General features: G+C 38.0%; 1 long non-coding RNA gene across 5 annotated transcripts in view; it reads left to right on the plus strand.

Moving 5' to 3' along the window:
• The window catches only part of LOC121492483, an 88,749-nt gene that overhangs the window by 43,824 nt on the left and 23,418 nt on the right, over positions 1 to 21,507 (plus strand). Inside the window, exons 3-5 of one of the 5 annotated variants that reach the window (XR_005988253.1) lie at positions 10,914 to 11,020; positions 16,770 to 16,905; positions 17,035 to 17,674. The exons of 2 other annotated variants lie outside the window; for them this stretch is intronic. This is a non-coding gene — a long non-coding RNA (uncharacterized LOC121492483). Of the gene's footprint in view, positions 1 to 3,965; positions 4,741 to 10,913; positions 11,021 to 16,769; positions 16,906 to 17,034; positions 17,675 to 21,507 lie in introns of those variants that run through there. 2 more of the 5 variants (XR_005988256.1, XR_005988255.1) reach the window with 2 other exon arrangements.

The following is a 21,507-nucleotide window of genomic DNA, read 5'->3' on the forward strand; positions in this document are numbered from 1 at the left end:
AGGCTACTGTTTCTATTATTTTGGAAAGCCCTGCTTAGGAAAACAAATTAGAGGTTACAGGTAAGAATTGCTAGGGTGCCCCCTGACTGAGATCCTTAGAAGAGACATGTTAAGTGTACAGTCCTAAAACTCAAGCTTCATTATGCTCTTGATAAATCCCATTTGCTTGAGGTATCATAGCAGTAAATGTGCACCTGGGGCTGTTTAATCATTTCACATCCACTGTCAGGTGACTCACAGGGCACTTTGCGTAATTTAGTAAACGTTAACTACTTAGGATGATGGTGACTTAAGTAACTACCTAAGAACTACCTAAGAATGGGGTATATGAACACATATTATGCCTTAAATTGCCCTAAGATAAAAAGGTACATCCTATAGGTCATGGTTAAAGTAAACTAAATCCATCTTAATACTAAAAGAAAAAACAGTGAAACATGCAGTGCCTTCTAAGGATCCACAAATTTAATGAATACAGATAGATCCCATTTTATGACAACACTGATTAAAACAAAAGAGGAGTTCTATTATTTGTAAGAGTTTATCAATACAAATTTTACACGTTTTAGTTAACAAACTTTACAACTGTTAGAATACCTGTAGCAAAAGAAAATTGTTGCCCTTATAGTAACACTGTGATTATTGGAGTTTACACTATTTTCAGTGCCTCATGCTTTTTGAGATCATACACTGACATTCCCTTGAAAAATGTACGGACAATAGAAATAGTACTTTGGATTTCGCTTATGGAAAGCTGCTTGTAGTTAAGGGTAGTGTCTTGGAACAATGTGGGTCTCAAGCCAATCATAGGCCTATCCTAACATAATGGGGTGGGAATACTCACAGTCACTGAAGACCCATGATAGAGGCAATGATAATTTGAGAAAACCTTATTAGAATTTCTTTTTAATATTAAATGGGGGAATTTTGGCAGATTGTAAAGTTGGTCTTTACATAAATATTCTGGTAAAGTAAGACATTTTAAATTAACAATAATCTTATTCTATCTTATTAGGTCAGGCAAAGACGCATTTCCCGGCATCTTCTCTGTGTATTTGGCAAATAATTTCTCTGACTTAAACTCTAGCAATCAGAGTCACCACCATCATCATTACCATAATGTCTGCTACAATTCCTAGGAGCCCCTCTCTGATCAGTCACTCTGCTGAGCACTACATGCATATGCTCCTTCCTTACTGTGAGATAGATGAGATCGCACAAAGGCACATGTTCCTTAAAGACTGTCTTGATAACTATGCTCAGAGCAGACATTCACTGTCTTTACACTTCCCTGGTATATCAGTTAGGAGTCTTCCAGTAACAAGTGCCAGGAAACACTAAAGTGGATTTTTTTTTTTTCATCTGTCACTAAAAATCCTGATAGGACCTATAGAGGCCCTTTTAGGCAGCCAACCTGAACAATGGTAACCTGAGTGAGCTAGAAGGGTCCACAGTGACCACTGGACTGAATACAAACAGGCCCATTAGGTGACCCACCTCAAAATACCCATAAACCATAGTTGACCAATGGGCTATTTTCAATTGGGCACAGGTACCAAAAACGGAGAACTCCATATGCTCCTCACCTCCCATTCCCCCACCACCTTTTGACACACAGTGTCTGCTTTGCTGTCCTGCCTGATGCTTCCTTGAGATGTATTCAGTAAACTTCGGATAAATCCCTTCACCACCCAGGCCACCAGCCTACACCTGATCGGGTTGCCCTCCAGGACCACCTTCAGTGGAAGCTTGATCCAACGTGTAACATGTGTTTTTCCCTGTTCTTCCATTCTGCCTTCCTCAGTGTTTAGCTGCTCTAGAAGCTCCAGGCTTTCCCCTTGAGATTAAAAAATGGAAGAAGAGAAAAAGGAAAGCTGCTAAATTCTACGACTCTCACATTCTCATCAGGCACATTGATTAATAACATTCTCAGAAGTCCTTGGACTCATCTCTTTGACTCTCATTGTCATGTGCCCAAACCGCATACTATCACTGTCACAAAGGAGCAGATAAGATAAGGTAACTGGCTTAAGGAATCAGTTTACCCTTTGGTCTCAGGGTAGGATGATAATTCTCATGGATGAAAATGAAGTGGAAATAACTTCCTCACAAGGAAAAGTTTGGTGCTGTTGTCAAGAAAAGGGAAGAAAGGAGGCCGGGAGAGACCAGTATAGATATCAAAAACATGTCTACTATATCTGCTAAGTGTTATTCCTAACTAGATAAGATAACCTAAAATTCTAATATAGCATCTGTTCATGTGCATTCAGGTAAAAATCATAAACAAAATTGTTAGTCCCTCATTCTCCTTCCAGTTCCTGAACAGGAGGAAAATTTTTTTATCATTATTTGCGATTTAGAAAATCCTACTAAGAAATGTTATATTTAATTACTAGGTATATGGATTTTCTTCTCTATGAGAAAACCATGGTGACCTAATAACCATTGGAGTCAAAATCTTCTCACAAAGCAAAGATAATTTATGCAAGAGGAAATGGGCCCCAAAATAATGATCCAGATAATAGATCTTAATGTTCTTTCTACTCTTTATAGAGATTTCCAAGTCAATCTGACTGCTTACACCCATGCACACCTTCATAGTATATATCTTTTGAATTTTCTTATACAGATATTTTTTTACCCTTTTATTGAGATTCATTGAATTGCCAGAAACACATTTGTAATTGCTCATTGTGAAGAATTGAAATGTGTTCAGTGTTAACACATCTGAGTTTAAGATTGTTACATTTATTGCCAACATTGTACCCCAAATATGAGACCAAGATAGAATATTGTGTCCTGTATTGGTGAACCAGGTATGGACTTGAATTTTCATCAGACTTAACAGCAACAACATAAAATGTTTAAATGTGAATAAAACCCAAAAAAGTGAAAGGAATTTCCTTTTTCATATGTTCACAAAAGACTTATGTGGAATATTCTTTGTGGTGGTGGTCAGTTTACCACAGGAAGTCCTGTTCACCCTGCATTTAAATGGAGAGGTGGAAAATGTGTTGGAATAGGACGGATAAAAATTGAGTTCTAGACTAAGCTCTATCAATCACTATCCAGCTCTGTGACCTTGGGCAAACTACTTTTTGTCTCTGGGTTGCACAATGTACAGCTTGGCAGAGATTATCTTTAGAAGTTCCCAATCATGAACTTATTAGAATTTTGTGAAATGAACATACCTAATTAGGGAGCTCAGTTTACCCAAATATCTAAAATGGAACATTACCATCCATTTCCCTCCTAGGAAATTGATATCAGGTGATAGACATAGAAAGTTTGTAGGACAATTCTGGGTTTTACAAACAAATTTCCACGTACCTCTTTAATTTGCGATTACCTTAAGTAAGCAATTCCCTTTACACTTTTATTCAAAAATAACAAGCTGTGTTTGAAATGCTGGTATACACCATTTATTACGCTCTCCAACCCAAACACGAAAACATTTGTACTTATGTTATGACTTCACCTGGTGGCTTTCATTTTCCCCAACATAAAGACAGGGTGAAGCAAAGTAATAGAAAAATAGAAAACATCTTTGTCGGAAAATGAGATTGCAGCTGTGTAACTGGAGCACACAACCATAAATCAGAATGTCAAATCCAAAACACATGACTGTTTGCAAGTTCTCCATGTGCGCTCTAATGTGATTACAGCCTGGTTGCTATTATGATTTAAAACAAAGTCTTTCATGCTAGAAACAAAATGCGGAATGTGAGCCGCCTGGGGGAGAGAGCTGCAAGCGAGCTAGCGACATACCCCTTGCTGTCAGAGAGGTGGGCTACAGTATTTCAAGCGCTGGTTTGTCAGGTGTGAGAGAGCAAGAGGATACAAGAGGAACCTTGGCAGAGGTCTTAACATGAGGGACAAATTAGCCAGCAGTGTTCAGCTCAGCTTGACAATCTGAAATTAGCTTCTCTCTCTCCCCCCTCCCCATCTTTTTTTCTCCTGAGCAGAATCCTGAAGCCAAATACGAAGATTACAGAAGTCATTCTTTCCTGCCTATCACATAAACAAATGGCCCAGCTGTTATTGCTAAGATTCCAGTTTTAAACTTGGACTTTCTTGTATAAACTTCAATGTAATGGTATTTAAAGTGTCATAGGCAATAAGCATCTAATCCTACTCAATAAATTGTAGGCTCGTTGCATGAACTCCTAGAGCTGTTAAAGACAGCTGTGCTTTTTTTGTAATTTAAGTCATTTCCAAATTGGGCAAGTCTCCAGGTGTATTTTCAGACAAACAATGTGTACTAGAAAAGTGATGTTCTGAGTCTTTCAGCAATGGAATAAACACAAAGGAGTAAAAGCTGAGATACAAGAGAGTACAAACATCATTCTCAATCACCCCAGGAGGGCAGGCACCGACGTAGGGGTGCCAGGAAATTGGTTCTTATTTCCTTGGACTATTAGAATATGAGCCAGGGACTTTTCTCCCAAGGACCTTCTGCAAGCTCAACTACTCTTGTAACTAGTTGTTGGGCCAATGCCATAGATAGGTACCAGGATGGAAGATAAGAATTTGGTATTTCTCAAAATAGAACCGTCAACTACCAGAGCAATGACATAACCCTGAAATAGAAAAAGCTCTTCCCATAGCTGATATTTAAAGTTTTCAGGAGAAAGCGGTTTCCACCCTGTGATGTCATTGAAACAAATCATCATGAGACCAAAGAATAAGAAGGAATTGTAAGAGGTCATTTCATCCAGTGTACTGTCTCTAAGAGGACCTGCAATAAAAGCATTTAAAGAAGATTAATAGGTAATTGTTTTAGATCCAAATCATCATTAAGTATTAAATGAATCCTCTTCTAATACTTAAGAGCTCTGAGTGGGCAGGGCAGGGAGCATATTTTTCTGTATCCACCCCAAGTTGAATATTCTACACTCAACTGATAGACCTGAGTAGGAGGAAGTCCAAGTTCTTCACCATGTTTTGATGATAGCAAGTAGCCCTGGGGGAGGCCATCACCAATGTTTGCCTCCTGGATCTGATTCCAGAGCAGGGGAGTATTGTTACTGTTTGACCTTGGTGGTTGTTTTATCACCAACGGTTGATTTGCACCTATAAGATATTCTTACCTACCTCTGTTCTACATTCTTATAAGGTACTGAGCATTATCTTTTGGGCTAAACACATATGATGTCTACCTCACTGTCAGCAGTGCAGAGTAAACAGAGAAAGGCACAGGGAAAACATAAATCACAGACCTAGATCCCACAGTGCAGTTCCCCTGAGTCCTTCTGTGGTGGGTTGAACTTCATCATAGACAAACTAGGCCTGAAATGAATCAACACCTCTTTCAGTTGCTGGAACATAGCACAAGCTCACAGGTGGAGAGAATTTCAATGACTCGGGATTACTTTTGGCCTAGGTGGACAGCTAGACAGCTACAACTAGTCCCAAAACTCTTAGAAATGATCTTCTGGATCCCTGCCCCAACACAACCCCCCAAATGACAGTTCTCCATGCAAAGAAAATTCCTACCGAAACTTTTAAGTTCAGGCTTAATAATTAGAACTTCTTCATGCAGGGATTCTGATGGCATTCTGACTGTCCCTCTTTGAGTAAAACACATCACCTCAGTGACAAACTTCACCTCAGGCAAAAACCATGGCCCACTGAGCAAAACCCCTTAGGCTTATTCAGTTCTGAGGAGAAACTCAAAGACGTAACCAAAAAATGTATACATTAAAGATTTAACCAAAAAATGTCTAGAAACAACTAATCTCTCAGTGTCACTTCAAACAAGTATAGCATACCAGACACATAGTATTTATCAAACAATTTAGTCTCTCAGCTAGCCAACCTATTGGGTCCCATTTCTGTCACTTAAAAAATCTCTAAAAGCCTACAAAAATACCGTCAAAACAACAAATGATAGTATTCAGACATGTGTTCCCAAGGCAATTTATGCAATACTACAGGTAGCATTTCTCAGTATATGCATAACTAAAATGCTCTTTAATTTTCATGAAAGTATCTTGAAAGAAAGGACAAGCCGCAAAGAATGGAATGGTGGGTAGATTTTTTCAAGCTAAAAGCCGGAGAATGAAATTATTGAAACCATCTTCTGTTCTACTTTAATTTTCACCAGCTTTTTGCTAGTTTACTTTAACAAGTAATGTTTGATTGAATTCAGGCCTGCTTTTGTTTACAAAATGAACCAGAGCCAGCAAGTCGTGGCCTGGCTAATTTGCACATCCACTGCCTTGGTCTCCTCCCCTTTAAACAAAAATCTGGAGTTTGTGATTTATTGTTGATTTGGTTAGTTCAAATGATTTTGATGGCTTAGATCTACCTTCTGCCCCATCCTTGAGATTCTCACCAAAAGTACCCAATCTGTGTCTACTATACAAGGCAGAAATGACTCCATCACAAAAAAATGCAAAACACATCTCCTTAACTTTAGATGCCAACAAAAGAAACTGAGAATAAAAATCTACAGATGGAAGAAGGGAGAAAGCAGTATCCATAAATCAATAGCTTTAGAAACCAAACTGGCCCATTCAGAACAATAATGTCAGGAGAGCAAAACAAAATGGTCATTATTGATGACAGGGCTCTTTGAGTCTTTGAGAGCCATAATTGTGTGCTAGTCAGATAAACCAGTGGTTCTCAAATCTAACAAGCATCAGAATAATCTCAAAAGCCTTATTCCTAAATCTCCTCCACTAAAAATTCTGATTTTAAAAATCCGCAGTAGAATCTGTGTGTTCACAAAGTGCCTCCAAATGGTTCTGGAGGCTTTGAAACATGGGTAAAGTCTTTATGCATGTTTAATGTCACTCTGCTCATCCAGTCTCATGTATTCCTCTGCTTGAATTCTCTACTCCAAGTCTGAAAGTCTCTTCTTAATCTAGGCTGTGAAACTAGTATATTGTTCCTCATATAGTCAGGTGAGAGTAAATATGTACAGAGAGTAATTCCTTGCCTTCTTTGTCACTCATAACAAAATGCACACACACACACACACACACATACACTACTGTTGGGGTTTGCTCCCCAAGATCACTATCTAATGCTAAAGATGACCTCTCACATGCTCACAGTCTGTCCATAATGTTCCATTTCCATTCAAACTTCCATTTTCCTAATAGCAAGGCAAAGCTCTTTCCCAATCTCCTACACCCCCATGCAATAGGCTGCTTTTCTTTTAATACACCAGCTTTCCTTCATACTGACTGTTTAAAAGTAATCTCATTTGAAATAAAAGGGGAATTTACACAGTACTACAGATATTGAGGGAGTATCTATTAGCTCTTAGAGAGAAGGAACCATATCCATTGTGCTTATCTCTGCATTTCCTACGCAGAACCCAGCATATGGCACATGGCAATGTTCAGTAAGTACTTACTGAAAATACAAATTAATGTCCAAAATTACATTTTTCCTACAGACTACTTAAATAACCTGTGACTTTTCAGACAGCACCATCTGGAATATTAAAATTCTAGAGATGGAAGGGCTGATGAACATACTGAGGTCATATAATGCTATGGTTTTTCCAAGGTCAACAGCACATGCATGGCAACTCTCAGATTAGCAGAGTCCAGTGTTTTTTGTTATTTTCATGGTTCTGTTTTGTTTTTAGTACTCATCTATGAAATAACGATGCTTCCCACACCATAGGATAGGAGGTAAAAGGTAATGAGAAGAAACCTAAAAATGCTCACATGTGTTCATGATGCATTGCAAACACTTAATAATTTAAGCTTTTGTTATTTTATCATATCATCTTCCCTTTCCAAATCTAATATATACACCTGATATACAAATCTTCCATAATCTCCCTCAGTTTTGTCAATCCAATTGCATTTCCCATTATTGGCCTTCTGCACTAACTGCAGCATGCAGTTCTGACACTCCTGACACTCCTGCATGCAATTCTGATACTAACTCCAGAGTTAGGTCAAATTTCACAGGTCAAGGACACAGTCCTCCATAAGACTCCTCCCACTTTAGACTCCAGTCATGAACTCTGAAGTTCTCAGACCACCTGCAATTTTGACCAACTGGCTACAAGCTTGGAGGTTCCCACTACCATCTCAGGTTCAATAACTCACTAATATGACTCACAGGACTCAGGAAAGAACTATACTTATCATTACAGTTTCACCTACAAGATGCAAATAAGTACCGACCATTAAAAGACCCATAGCTGAGGTCTAAGAGGATCCCGAATGCAAAGCTTCCATTTCCTCAGGATCTGTCACCCTCCTAGCACATCAATGTGTATCACCAACTAGGAAGCTTACTTGAGCCAAGGGTGTCCATGGCTTTTGTTGGGGTTTAATTGTATAAGTAACATTGGATTCAATTTCCAGCACTCCTCCCCTCCCTGAAAGTCATGTGTGTTAAGCCCCAAGGCTCTGGAATCACATGGTTGGTTCTTCCAGATTAGCTAGCCCCATCCTGAGTCATCTCCTTAGCATAAACTCAGGCATAGAGTTGGATTCCACCATGAGTAACAAAGACACTCATCCCTCAGGAAATTCCAAGGATTTAGAGATTACCTTCCAGGGATGAAAGTCCAGCCAAATTTTGTATTGGATGACAGGCATCTACTCTGATATGACTGGTTTTCTCATTGTCCTCAGACCGTGATCAGTTAATTCTAGGTCAGTTCCTTCTGTTGGACGCACTTACCTTTTGTTTTTATTACACTCATCATATTCATAATTACTTTTTCTTTGTCTTCCTCATTAGACTATAAGATCTGTAAGGGCAAAGATAAGGTCTGTCTTATTCATTACACTTAGCTAATTCCTTACACTGGTCCAGAGATGTAGTTAATATACTTAAATATTGGTTGGTAGGTGAATTCCATCTCCATGTCTTTATTCACAAGTATGGAAAGAACATTAGCAGACGTGAAGTTAGCACCAGCTCCTCTGCAGTAGGAGCAGGTACAATTGCACAATAGGATAACCAAGAGAATCCACCAGTCATTGAAAAACCATTCAAAGTAGATTTGAAACATACACCACTTCATATTCTATTGTGACTATATAAGAGAAGCCTGGGAAAATGTGAGACAAGAAGCACAAAAATAAGAGAATTTCTCTATTTTTTTATCCTAAAGTTGCTGATGGTGCTTGTAGGGGAAGAGAGATATTAATTGATTTTCTTCTTTACTCAACATTAGTTGCATTTAATTCACTTTTAGAAAGCAATCATCTTCTAAATAAGCAAACTATTTCAAGCTTATTTTCCCCTAAAATATGTGGTAATGGAATTTGCAGGTGGAATTCTATTGTAATGGCCACACAAAGATCCTTTTCCCTAGCCACAACCCCCTCCAAAAAAGATCCTTTAGAAATGGAATTTGCCATTTTAATTTCTAATGAAAAGTACAACCATCCTCCTAGTTCAGTCAATAAGAGAAAGATTGAAAGTAAGCCTCTAAATATTTTAATCCACTTTCTTACAATAAACATTAGTAGAATTGAGTTGAATTGAAAACTTGTTCCCTTGTTTTCATTGGTCTTAGTCTTGCTTCTCAGCAATTGCAAGTTGTAAACTCAATGGTAGAAAGTATGTCTTAGGAATGAAAGGGTTATGGAATATCATAGCTGGAAGCAATCTATAGAATAGAAAGCAGACAGCCACTGAGGACAAATAACTTGCTCAACTTTCCATACCAAGTTAACAACAGAGATGGGACCAAAATCCCATCTCCTGACTCCCCACCCTTATTTCTCCTATATCGTGTTATACTAATATTTATTTTCTATGCCTCAGAATTTATAACAATGCCCAGCACACAATAAATGCTTAGCAAATTATGTAGATTTTGAATTCTTAAAGAGGATTTGTCTAACACATTCTCAGGCATGATTCTGATTAATTACATACTTCCCTCTCATATATTTAGTACTAGTTTTGCCCCCACACAGGTTACACATGGCCATTCACACAGAACCAACCTGCTGAGAACCCAGTGTGTCTGTATTTAGCCTGTCATCCTTCTTCAATCTCTTCCTAAAGGTAAAAGTACAGCTTCACACAGCATACCATTTATGGCTTATCACTACCCTGTCTCCAAAGGTAGACTTGTTCTGATTCCAGTTTTCAAAGCAATCAGTAGTGTTGTAAATGGTTTGGAAACTTGACTTTTGGGCAGGGGAAAGGCTCACATTACCTCAGGACATTTAATTTTTTTCCTTGGTTTCACTGGTCTCCAAAAGATTACATCTAGCAATTACTATGTTCATGTGCCTTTTAAACCAAAGTGGCTGACATACATTGGTCCCCAAAATGTGCGTTAAATAAATGTAAATAAGACATGTGATTTGAAATTTTCACATTAAATTGTAATGCAGTGTGTTTTTAGATCCATATTCCATATCCGAAGTACCTTAGAATAGTGTTTCTCTTCTGGTGGCTAATTAATGAACATTGGAATTCACACAGGAGCCAACAGTCATTTTGAAAAGAAAAATCATATCAGATCTTTCCTACCTGAAATTCTTCATTGGCTTCCCATTGTACTTAGAATAAAATCAGACTCTTAACAGTAGCCTTCAGGCCCCAAATGATCTGGTTCTACTTTTTCCTCTAACCTCATCCCTCTTGAAACTTCTTTTCATTCATCATCAGCCAGTGACCTTCTTTTAGTTTCCTCTGACTTCAGCTTTTTCAGAGCCTTTGATATGCTGCTCCCTCTGCTTAGAATATTCATTGCACTCCCCCCCCCTTCCCTCTCCCACAAATCATACCTTCTTGTGTCCATGCCCTTCTGCAATCAGACTTTGCTGCTCCTCCCATCAAGTGGTGGAGGCCATTTTCTCTCCTTTTAATCTGGGCTCGACTTCTGACTAATACAATGCAATGGACATAGCATTCTAGAACTTCTGAAACCAGGTCTTAAGTGGCCTTATAGCTTCCATTTTTGTTTTTAGACTCATGTTGCTATATAAAGAAGTTCAAGCTATCCTGCTGAAGAGAGAAGGCACATGAAGAGAGAGATTCTCCTGTAGAAAGAGACACCATGTAAAGAAAAACCGAGGTATCTTAGTTGATAGATGGCAACAAGACTCAGACTATTTTGGGCTCTTCAGCCCCATGGTTGGTACCATATGGAGCAAAAGGATGATCCTGCCAAATTCCTGACTCACAAATTGGAAGCAATGAACGGTTATTGCCATTTTAAATTTATTTTATTTAAAAAGTTTTATACACAGTAAAATTCTTTTTTTTTTTTTGTTTCTTTGTTTAAAGTTCTATGGACTTTGGGATGCCTGGGTGGCTCAATGGTTGAGCGTCTGCCTTCAGCTCAGTACGTGATCCCAGAGTCCTGGGATCACTTCCCACATTGGGCTCCCTGCATGGAGCCCTCTGCCTCTCCCTCTGCCTATGTCTCTGCCTCTCTCTCTCTCTCTCTCTCTGTCTGTCTCTCATGAATAAATAAAATCTAAAAAAAAAAAAAAAAGTTCTGTGGACTTTAACACATGCATAGATTTTTGAAACCAGCACACAAATGAACTCAGCATAATTCTAACATCCCAAAGTATTTCCTAGTACTGTCCCTCAGTAGTCATAATTCCATTCCCCCCAAGCCCTAAGGATTACTGATCTGTTCTCTGAACTTATCGTTTTGCTTTTATCAGACTGTCACATAAATGAAGTCATATAGAATTCAATATTTTAATACTGGTTTATTTCAATTAGCATAACACATTTAAGATTCATTCATGTTGTACCAGTAGTATGTTACTTATTGTTGCTGAGTAGTATTCCACTGTGTGAATTTAGCACCCACTGAAGTATTTTGGGATTGTTTCCAGTTTTGGGTGATTTTGAGTAACACTATTTTAGGCACTCAGGTGGAAGTTTCTGTTTGAAAACAAATTTTAATTTCTTTGGGATAAATAGCTATAAGTGGGATTTCTGGGTCATATGTTAAATGTATGTTTTAACTTGTAAGAAACCACCAGAGTGATTACATCATTTTGTATTCCCACCAGCAATATATAAGACTTTCAGTCGCTCAAATTCCTTGCCAGCACTTGCTATTTTCAGTATTTTTATTTTGGTCATTCTAATAGTTTAGCTCATTGTTGTTTTAATTTGCATTTCCCTAATGATTAATAATGTTGAGCATCTTTCATGCACTTATGTGCCATCTGTGTATCTGCAAATTAGCTGAAACCATTTGCCTACACTTTTATTGAATTGTTTGCTTTCTTGTGAGTTTTGTGAATTCTTTACATTCTTTGTCTTTGTATGCAAAGGGCAGAATACATACTATTTATTTATTTATTTATTTATTTATTTATTTAATTTGACAGAGATAGAGAGCACAATCAGAGGGTGTGACAGGCAGAAGGAGAGAAGCAGGTTCTCCCCTTAGCTGGGAGCCTGACACGATGCTCTATACCAGGACCCCAAGATCATGACCTGAGTCAAAGTCAGATGCTTAACCAACTGAGCCACCCAGGTGCCCCTTAGTAAGGAATTTAAAAGGCAACTTAAAAACTAACAAAATTTTTCTCACTTGAAGTTAAGTTCCTTTCTCTCCTGTTCCATCACTAGTGATATACTCTCATATATATATATACTCATATACCTATATGAGATATATATGTGAGCTAGCTAGTTAAATATTTATCATTCTGCTTCCTGCCTTCCAGATGTTTCTCCACATTCTTTACAAATTCTTTGAATTCTTTCATTTTCTTATATTCATGAGACTTTCACTTCTTTGCTTAAAGAATTAAGGCCCCCTCATTGTTCTTTCTTCATCCTTATGCTTGACCCTGGCTATCCTAGAAAAAGTCTTATACCTTCTATGCCATTGTTTCTGGGAAATCCTTCTGGTCCCTACTCCCAAACCCTGTTAAACTCCATTTTGTCTGCAGTTCTCTGATGTGATTCATTGCTTTAAATCTAGTTTTTGTTTTTTCATTCATTACCTTTGGACTAGATGTTTGGAACTTCCCTTACATCCTGGGCCCACCCCAGCGCTCATCTCAGACTTTGATTCTAATTCCCCTTTAATTAGAGCCCTCAAAGTGCAGAAAAACCACACCCACTCCAATACCAGTCCCTGCTAGTAGAATTTCAACCCGGACCCAGTCCCTGCTTGTCTGGGAAGAAAGGTCTGACACCTCGCTTGTTCGGAACATAACATGAAACTCAACAGTGTGGAACCATCATGGAATAATTCATGTGGTGCTGACTTTGTTGATTACATTACAATTTAATCCATTGTGCAAAAGATCTTTTATTTTATCCATTATTGGAACCTAATTTTCCTGCCTTTCTAAAGGATTACATAAAATATCATTTAACTTTTTTCTTGGTATCATTTTAACATCAGTTATCCACTGGGCTATTGTAGAGTGAGAACTCGAGATCTTAATAAGGAGGGAAAGACCATTTCTCTCCTAAAGAGGCCAAGATTGCAGTAGTTTTTCTGTTTTATTGGTGGGGGTGGTGTATTCATATGTTTGACTTATTTTTTTCTACTTATTGTAGTTTTGATGTTTTCTCCTTTTCTATGCAGCTTTTAATTTCCTCTTGAAGGAAGTGTCTCTTTAGGACACCTGTGATTCACTTAACACCTCTAATTCTTTCATTTGACTTTTCATGCTTATCTATGGTTTGAATTTTTGCAATGATTATGCAATTATTTTTACATGTTAAAAATTAATCAAAAATAAAAATTTTAAATGAATTTTAAAATAGTACTTATGTCATGGGAGATCTATGAATATTAAATACATGAAATATCTGTAGGAGAGGATTTCACACCTAGGAAGTGCTCAGGAAACATTAGCTGATACAGCTTTTGTTTTCTAGCTGGTCCTAGAGATGGTATGATGCTGCATTTGTAGCTGCTGTTAGACATCCCTTCCTGGATATTCTGCTGGTGCCTCAAATTGCACTTGAGTTCACCATTGTCCTCTACCTCCCACCAAACTCATTCTTCTTCCTGTGTTTTTAAATTCTGCCTGGAGCACCATTTCACTATCATAGACTTGAATTTTTAAAGATACCTTTGATTTTTCTCTTTTCTTTGTCTCCCAACCTGAACAATTCCAAGTCCTTTCTATTCTATTTCATGAAATTTCTTTTCTTTTTTTTTTAGATTTTATTTATTTATTAGAGACAGAGAGAGAGAAAGACAGAGAGACAGACAGACAGACACAGGCAGAAGGAGAAGCAGGCTCCATGCAGGGAGTCCGACGTGGATTCGATCCCAGGTGTCCAAGATCACGCACTGGGCTGAAGGCGGCGCTTACCATGAGCCACCCAGGCTGCCCATTTTTCATGAAATTTCTTAAGACTTTACTTTCTTCCCTGTACCCTTGTTCGGAATCTTGTTACTGCTCATCTGGATTAATGCCATAGTCTCTGGACTAATGAAATAGTCTGATAACTGCATTTGATTTCCAGCCTGTGCAATATGTTCTTGCACTTAGATTAATTTTCCCAAAGAACATGTCTGATAATGTCTCTCTCCTACTCAAAGCTTTTATTGACTCCCCAGTGTATTCTGGATTAAGCCTGTCCACTCTCCAAACCCAGTTAACCACTGCAATCTGCCTCAGCAACTTCTTCATGCTTTGTACTCTCTAGGCAAATTATTTAAATCACACTAAAATAAAAATAGTTTTCTAATTGAAGATCTATGACTTTTTTCTTTCTATATTTAAATGCAAGAGATGTAGTGAGTGGACTTTGATCACCTCTATCTGGGCTTCTAAGCAATCTTCTTTGTTGGCTTTTAACAGATTCTTGGTTTTATTCTAGATTGATGAGATTGTCAAATCGCTAAGCTCATTATAGGTAAAATTACCTGCCATTAAAAAAAAGTATCACACACACACACACACACACACACACCCTACAAACACATACTAAGGAACTTTGGTATTTGGTATTTTAACAATATTAATTCTTTACCTCAAATGCAGTAGATACTACAGAAATACTTTTTCATTTCCCTTTACATTGGACATATTTGCAACTTGAGAACAAGAGCCAGTGTTGGTTTTCAGACAGAATCCATTTAATTAATCATACTATTTGAACAGCTGGGGAAGCCATATATTTATGTAAGAGCTTAACATTCTTTCAAAAATTGTCAAGTATGAATCAAAATAATATTATTTCACTTTTTAATGATACGCTATTTATCTTTAGATTTTATTCACACTTAACTTTATAAATCAATAGTTCCAGTTCTTAGGACACATGGTTACCTATGTTTAAATGCTTTTTAGAAGCACTATCATAAGCAATGTGGTAAGATAGGTCTAAAGTTCTATTTACCACAGGGACTTGTTTGGGAAGTGTGAGATTTTCCAATTTTTGTTTCTAAATTTGACAAGTACTGGATAGAGTGGAGAAGAAATAACTTGATAAAATTATGTTGTCCCTTTGGTAGTAACCAACAGAAAGATAAACTTTTCTTACTAAAAAAAAGGTAAAGTTTGTCTCATTCAATGCAACAGTATAAATTCTACATAGACAAATGTGGGTAGGAGGAAAAAAATGGATTCTTGCTTTAAATCTCTCAAGAACACAATTTAATTTTTTAAACTTTTTAAAAAGATTTACTTATTTATTTTAATACTACTTATTTCCCCAGGAGAGATAAAATACAAAAGTGGCCACTGCAGGCCGATGGTGGTGGGATAGAGGGGGAGAAAGAAAATCCCAAGCAGGCTCTGTCCTGAGCACAGAGCCCGACATGGGGCTTGATCTCATGACCCTAAGATCAAGACGTGAGCCCAAATGAAGAGTCAGACGCTTAACAAACTGAGCCACCCAGGCTCCCCAAGAATATAATTTTAAAGAAAAATATTAATTAAAATATGAAATAATAGCAAAAATAAGTAGGAAAACTTCATAAAACTCATTTTAATACTGGATTCTAGCTTCTCTTCCTAGAGTGAAGGCTAATTTGTAAGAGAAACTTTGGATTCTGCTTGAGATAATCTGATAAGAAACTTTACAGTTATGAGCAATTATTTAAAGGGAAGTCACTTGTTGATAGCTGTCCTTCAGTTATCAACCAGTGTGGTCAGGGTCCCTGAGGGGTCACACTGAGGGTCTTCGAACTCTGTTGTAACTGAAAAAAAGTTGTAAAGGGAGAGAAGCTTCATAAGACTAAATGAGAGGATAAAGAGAATGATAGGCAACTGGAACACAGCATGGTCAATTGTAATTTTCCATTTTGAGTTATATTACTACAGGACAGAATTGTTTATGGTTAGCAATTTGCATAGCTAATGCCATATGACGTTGGCAGTTACTTTTTTTAAAGATTTTTATTTATTTGAGAGAAAGAGAGAGAGCATGAGCAGGGGGAGGGGCAGACAGAAGAAGAAGCAGGCTCCCTGCTGAGCAGGGAGCCTAATGCAGGACTCAATCCCAGGACCCTGAGATCATGACCTGAGCTGAAGGCAGATCCTTAACCGACTGAGCCATCCAGGTGCCCTGACTTTGACAGTTATGATTCCAGTGGAGTCAAGGCATATTTCCCCAGGAGGGGTAAAATACAAAAGTGGCCACTGCAGGCTGGTGCTCAGAGAAACTCCAGACTTTTTACACACTAAATCAGCCTTGAAATTCTGATGAGGCATTAACCAAGGTCCACATACCCACATACCTCCCCACATACCTTTCAGGCTGCCTTTGTCGTTTTTGTTGTCTCTACTTCTCCTCTTTTTTAATTTTAATGCAATTCTCTGTGCAGGAAAAAGCAGAGTGCATGTTATTGTGTTGTTTCTTCTATAACCTCATAGGAGTGGTCCTGGCCCCTACCACTGTCTGAGACTGCACCAAGAATTGGACAAGAGAAACATCTCAGAAGACTGAAAGCCAGTCTTCACCCTCTAGAAATTTAATAATATAAGAGAGGAGATGCAGATACACCCAAACGTAAGGACTTCAGAAAAAAAAATACGTTGAATTCATACATGAAATTGTCAGATACAGCTCAAGGGAATCTTAATGTTATACATTCAATCATTCCTTATTAATTCACTTATTCTTTCCTTCATTCCACAGACATTTATCAAATACTTACTACAGCTTCCTAAGCACTAGAGACAGAAGAGCGAAGAATACTTAACCCTGCCTCTGCCCTTGTGGAACTCTCAAAATAGTGGAGTAGAAAGACAATTAAATAAGACACAAATACAAAATTAAAACTGTGATGTGAATAACATGATAATATGAGAGCTTGCCATAATCAACATGACACAGTCAAGAAGGGAAGACTTTCATGAGGAGACAGACACTGAACAGGAATAAACTGTGTGACTATCAGAGAATAGTTTTCCATTCAGGAGGAGAGAGCACGGTAAGAGACACTGAGAAAAAGCCAGTGTATCGGGCATGGAGAAAGTATGGGGGATATGACAGGAAATGAGATATGATGGGGAGAACTCCAACTCTGCACAATTGTAGGCCTCATTCATGAGTTTCATTTTGAGCAGAAAGCAAGAGTAGCATTTCATACTTTGAAATGATTACCCAGAAGCATCATGTCCAGTCCAGACAGAGGCAAGATAAACTTGCAGAGTCTAGAATCCAATATGGTTGGGTATAGTAAAGGCACAACCACCCTCTTAGTGTACAATAATTGCTGGGGACAGCAATATTAAGAGATGGCTTCTTGAATAGGGGCCAAACCACCACTTGGTTAAAACAGGGAAGTTTTCACTAGCTGCACTAATAAATAATGAACCCAATATCCTTTGCCTGGCCTTCACTCTTTCACATAAATTCAATATGTTAATGCATCTGTAACAAATTAAGTGTCTCTTAAAAGTCCCTTAAAAGTCTCCAAATCTTTTAAAATTTAAAGTGCCTATGGAAAACAAATAAGCAAAATCCTTGACCTTTTCTCTATTCATAAGTTAGATCAATGGTCTATGCCAAGAACCCAGAAACCTTTTTATTCCCAGAATTTTTAGAGAATTTACTTTTATGAACCCAAGGCAAAATTGGAAATCTCTTTCAAAAACTAGCTTGCTTAGTTCACTTTTGATAATGAAGTCAAGAGAATACTAATATATACCAGTCGCTTTGCAGAATAACCTAATCTCCAAAACACACACTGACATTTGACATATGTAGCCTAGACAACCCTGGGAATTGAAGAGTAGCAATTTAAGTTGTTTATTCTTACATAATGGAAAAGGAGGGAGGGGAAGAATTTCTATTTCCCATTTGTCAGCGTCACATGTCTTTTCTGTATTCTGGTGAGTATTTTCTGTAGTAACCCATTAAGCTGATCTATAACGACCAATAAAATACCTGAGAGCATGCATAGAAATCCAAACAGAATCTTGGAATAGAGAGATAATAAGAGGAGAGTCTTTTGTAAGTACGTATAAAATAACATTTCATTTCATATTTTATTTTATTTTACTTTGGGAGAAAAAAAAAACAAAGAATGGGGAAGGAAATGCTATTACAGGGCTACCACAAGGAGTCAGCAATTTCTGAGTTTTTCAATTAAGTTGCCAATTTTCAGGCTATTACACTGCTCCCTGAATCAAAAGGATTAACAATTTTCCTCTTAGCAATTAGAAAGGTAGAATTTTACCATGGAAGCACATGGGGGAAGACTGTACAAGAAGTTAGAATTAACTAAATCTCCACGAGGACCACCCAAGAGGAGCTAAATGAGGGGTTACTTTCAAGTGAGGCTGGGATCAAAGATTGAGGGAGATTAGAACCAATAGGAGGTTAAAGAAAAACATCTGGTCCTTTGCAGTAATCACCAATAGAGAGGTGGATCTTCCTTGGGGAAAGAGCAGCCCATCTGACCACCGACCCAACAATGTGCCACAACGTGCAGATTCTACAGGGGAGAACATCTCTGTCAATCTGTGGGACATATTCCCAAACCAGAAAAACTGGCAGGGGCCTTTCTTCATCAGGAGAAATGTAAATGTACAACTCAACACTGGCACTTAAAAGACACCTTTTTCCCTGCTCAGGCAACATGATCATGCTACATAGTGAGCATAACCCCTTGGCAGCTTTCCTCTAATGAAGCTCATCACTCTGAATGGTAAGGTGGACACTGACATCTTTAGAGAGCAGCTGAGCACTGAGACTATCAGAAAAAGAGGTGCTGTGTGTTCATATTCATTTTAATAATCTTGGAGCTTTGTCTTACAGAATAAATGTCCATTTCTATTGAGGCAAGAGATGTTAAGGTCTTAGGGAGAAAATGAAAATACTCAGAAGAAATAAAGAAGCAGGGAAGTTTCAGTATTTTCCTAATAAAAGAAGTCTTTGATGAAAAGAGCACTTTATTTTAGAATGTCCTCGCTTTTTGTAGTTTCAGCTTTTTTAAAAAAAAGAGCTTACTTTCACATGGTTTCTATACAAAGTGTAATGCTACCTTATTTCCTATTCTTCAGATGATCCTGGATAATTTATCACCCAAAGGGATAATTAATATAAAACAGCCCCTAAAATGGCAACTTTAAACGTGCCAGTTTTATCAGTTATCTCTGCATATCACATTTCCTTTAGAAGAATTCCAAGGAAGAATTTTTTAAAGGATCAGAGCAAACGTGTTTGCCTGACTCCTCTATCTAAAAGGAAGGCAACTGGAACGAGATCCCGTGTGCACTTGGCCATTGAGATGTGGAGGGCAGCAGGCTGTTTCCTTAGTTGGGCCACAGAGAAGAGAGGGCTTGTACTTTCTCGGCATCGTTTGTCCACATGTTTTCATCAGTGATGAGCTTGTGTGACGGAGAATCATAAACCATTGGGACTTTGGGACAGAGGTCTGAGATAAGACCATTTCACTTTTTCAGGGAAGAAACCAAGGTCTAAAAGAGTCATAGGTGGCAGTGGTGCCACTTCCTGCTGGTATTCATCGAGATCCCTGGTTGCAGCTCAGGACTTACCTGCATTTCCCCCATATCTCATAGTCAGTGTTCCAGTGGGCACTCAACCTCACCAGTGGCCTCCAACCTCTCCTACCTTCTGTCTCAGACAGCTAGAATATGGGGCAGCAAGGACTAGATAACCTCAGCTCCAGTTAGTGCTGGGGACCAGAAGAAGGGAGGAAACTAGAGCCAGGAGGCACTGGCTTCGAGCTTTCTCCCCACTTATAAGTGGGTTTCCCTCCTAGGCTAGCTAAATGTTGCCCCCTTCGACTTGTCTTATTTTCTTCTTTGGACTTGGATATATAATATTGAGAATTATCATATTCCTCAGTTTGTGGCTCACTAGCATCTGTTTATGTAAAACCCTCTCTCTCTTTTTAAGTTTTGTTATCTTCCCTCTTTATCTTTCATTCCCCACTCCATTGTCCTTCGTCCCATAGGCAGTCCTTCTAGGGTGTTTACTCTATGTCCTTGGATATCCACATGTCCTTGGATAATTTAGCATTGTTTTGTGCAGTACCTGTTTTAATTTACATTAGTAATATTGCATGAAGCTCTCCTTCTGTTACTTTTTCACTCAAAGTTCTTTTATTAAGATCCATCAATGCTCCTGTATGTAAATCTGGTTTATTACTTCAAACTGCTGTATATTCTCACGTAGAATGCATCCCAACACTTTTCTTATCCACTATTTCCAGGAATGGATACTTAGGCTGCCACCAGTCCCAGATACCATAAGTAATACTGCTTTGAATATTCTCCTTTGTACCTCTTCAGACAATGAAAGCATTTCTTTTGCGGGTTATATCTGAGTAAGACTACTGTGTCATGGGAAAGATGTATATTTATTTTCACTTTGTATTTGCATGCTAATCTCCAGAATGTCTGTCCTACCTGTAATATAGAATTCTCCCATCCCTATTAGCATCTGGTATTGCATGACTTTCTAATTATTGCCAGCCAGTCTTCCCTCTTCATTAATTAAAGGACTTTTGATATGGTAATTTAAATCATTATTTTATGCTGTATTTTCTATTTCGTGAAATTATACTTAATGACCAAATACAGGAAAATTTCATGTGCAGCTTAAATGGGTATTGGGAATAACCCAATGTCCTGATTAATGGAGAGCTATCTGTAGGGCATACCCAGGTTACCATTTTCAAAGAAAGTGAACAACCTGTAATTGTTAAAAAAAAAAAAAAAAAAAAAACCTCTGTGAGCATAGTTAGTTCTCATAGGAATTCAGAAGTCACTTCAGGATTAAGTATTATCTATAGACTATCATCATGAAAATTAGCCCTCACTGAAGATATATCAGCAAAGAAATCATTTTGTTTTACAATAGGAAACAATTTTGGAAGATGCAGCAGACATATTTATGATTTCCATGTCATCCCACCCCCACTCCTGCACACTCCTCTGGAAATTGCTCTCCAACCATGGTCCATCCTGAAGGAGTGGTCCTAAGGCCATGTTAATACCACATGATCCTGGTCCCTGGCCACATTTTATAGAATGAGAGAAATTCATTGATCTAACATCAAACTCACTGATAATTTGGATTAAACCAGCAGGAAACTTATGACCTTGAACTGAGTTGGGGCCAATTAGACACAGTGAG

The sequence above is a fragment of the Vulpes lagopus genome, chromosome 6, assembly GCF_018345385.1.
Source record: "Vulpes lagopus strain Blue_001 chromosome 6, ASM1834538v1, whole genome shotgun sequence".
Classification (NCBI taxonomy): domain Eukaryota; kingdom Metazoa; phylum Chordata; class Mammalia; order Carnivora; family Canidae; genus Vulpes; species Vulpes lagopus.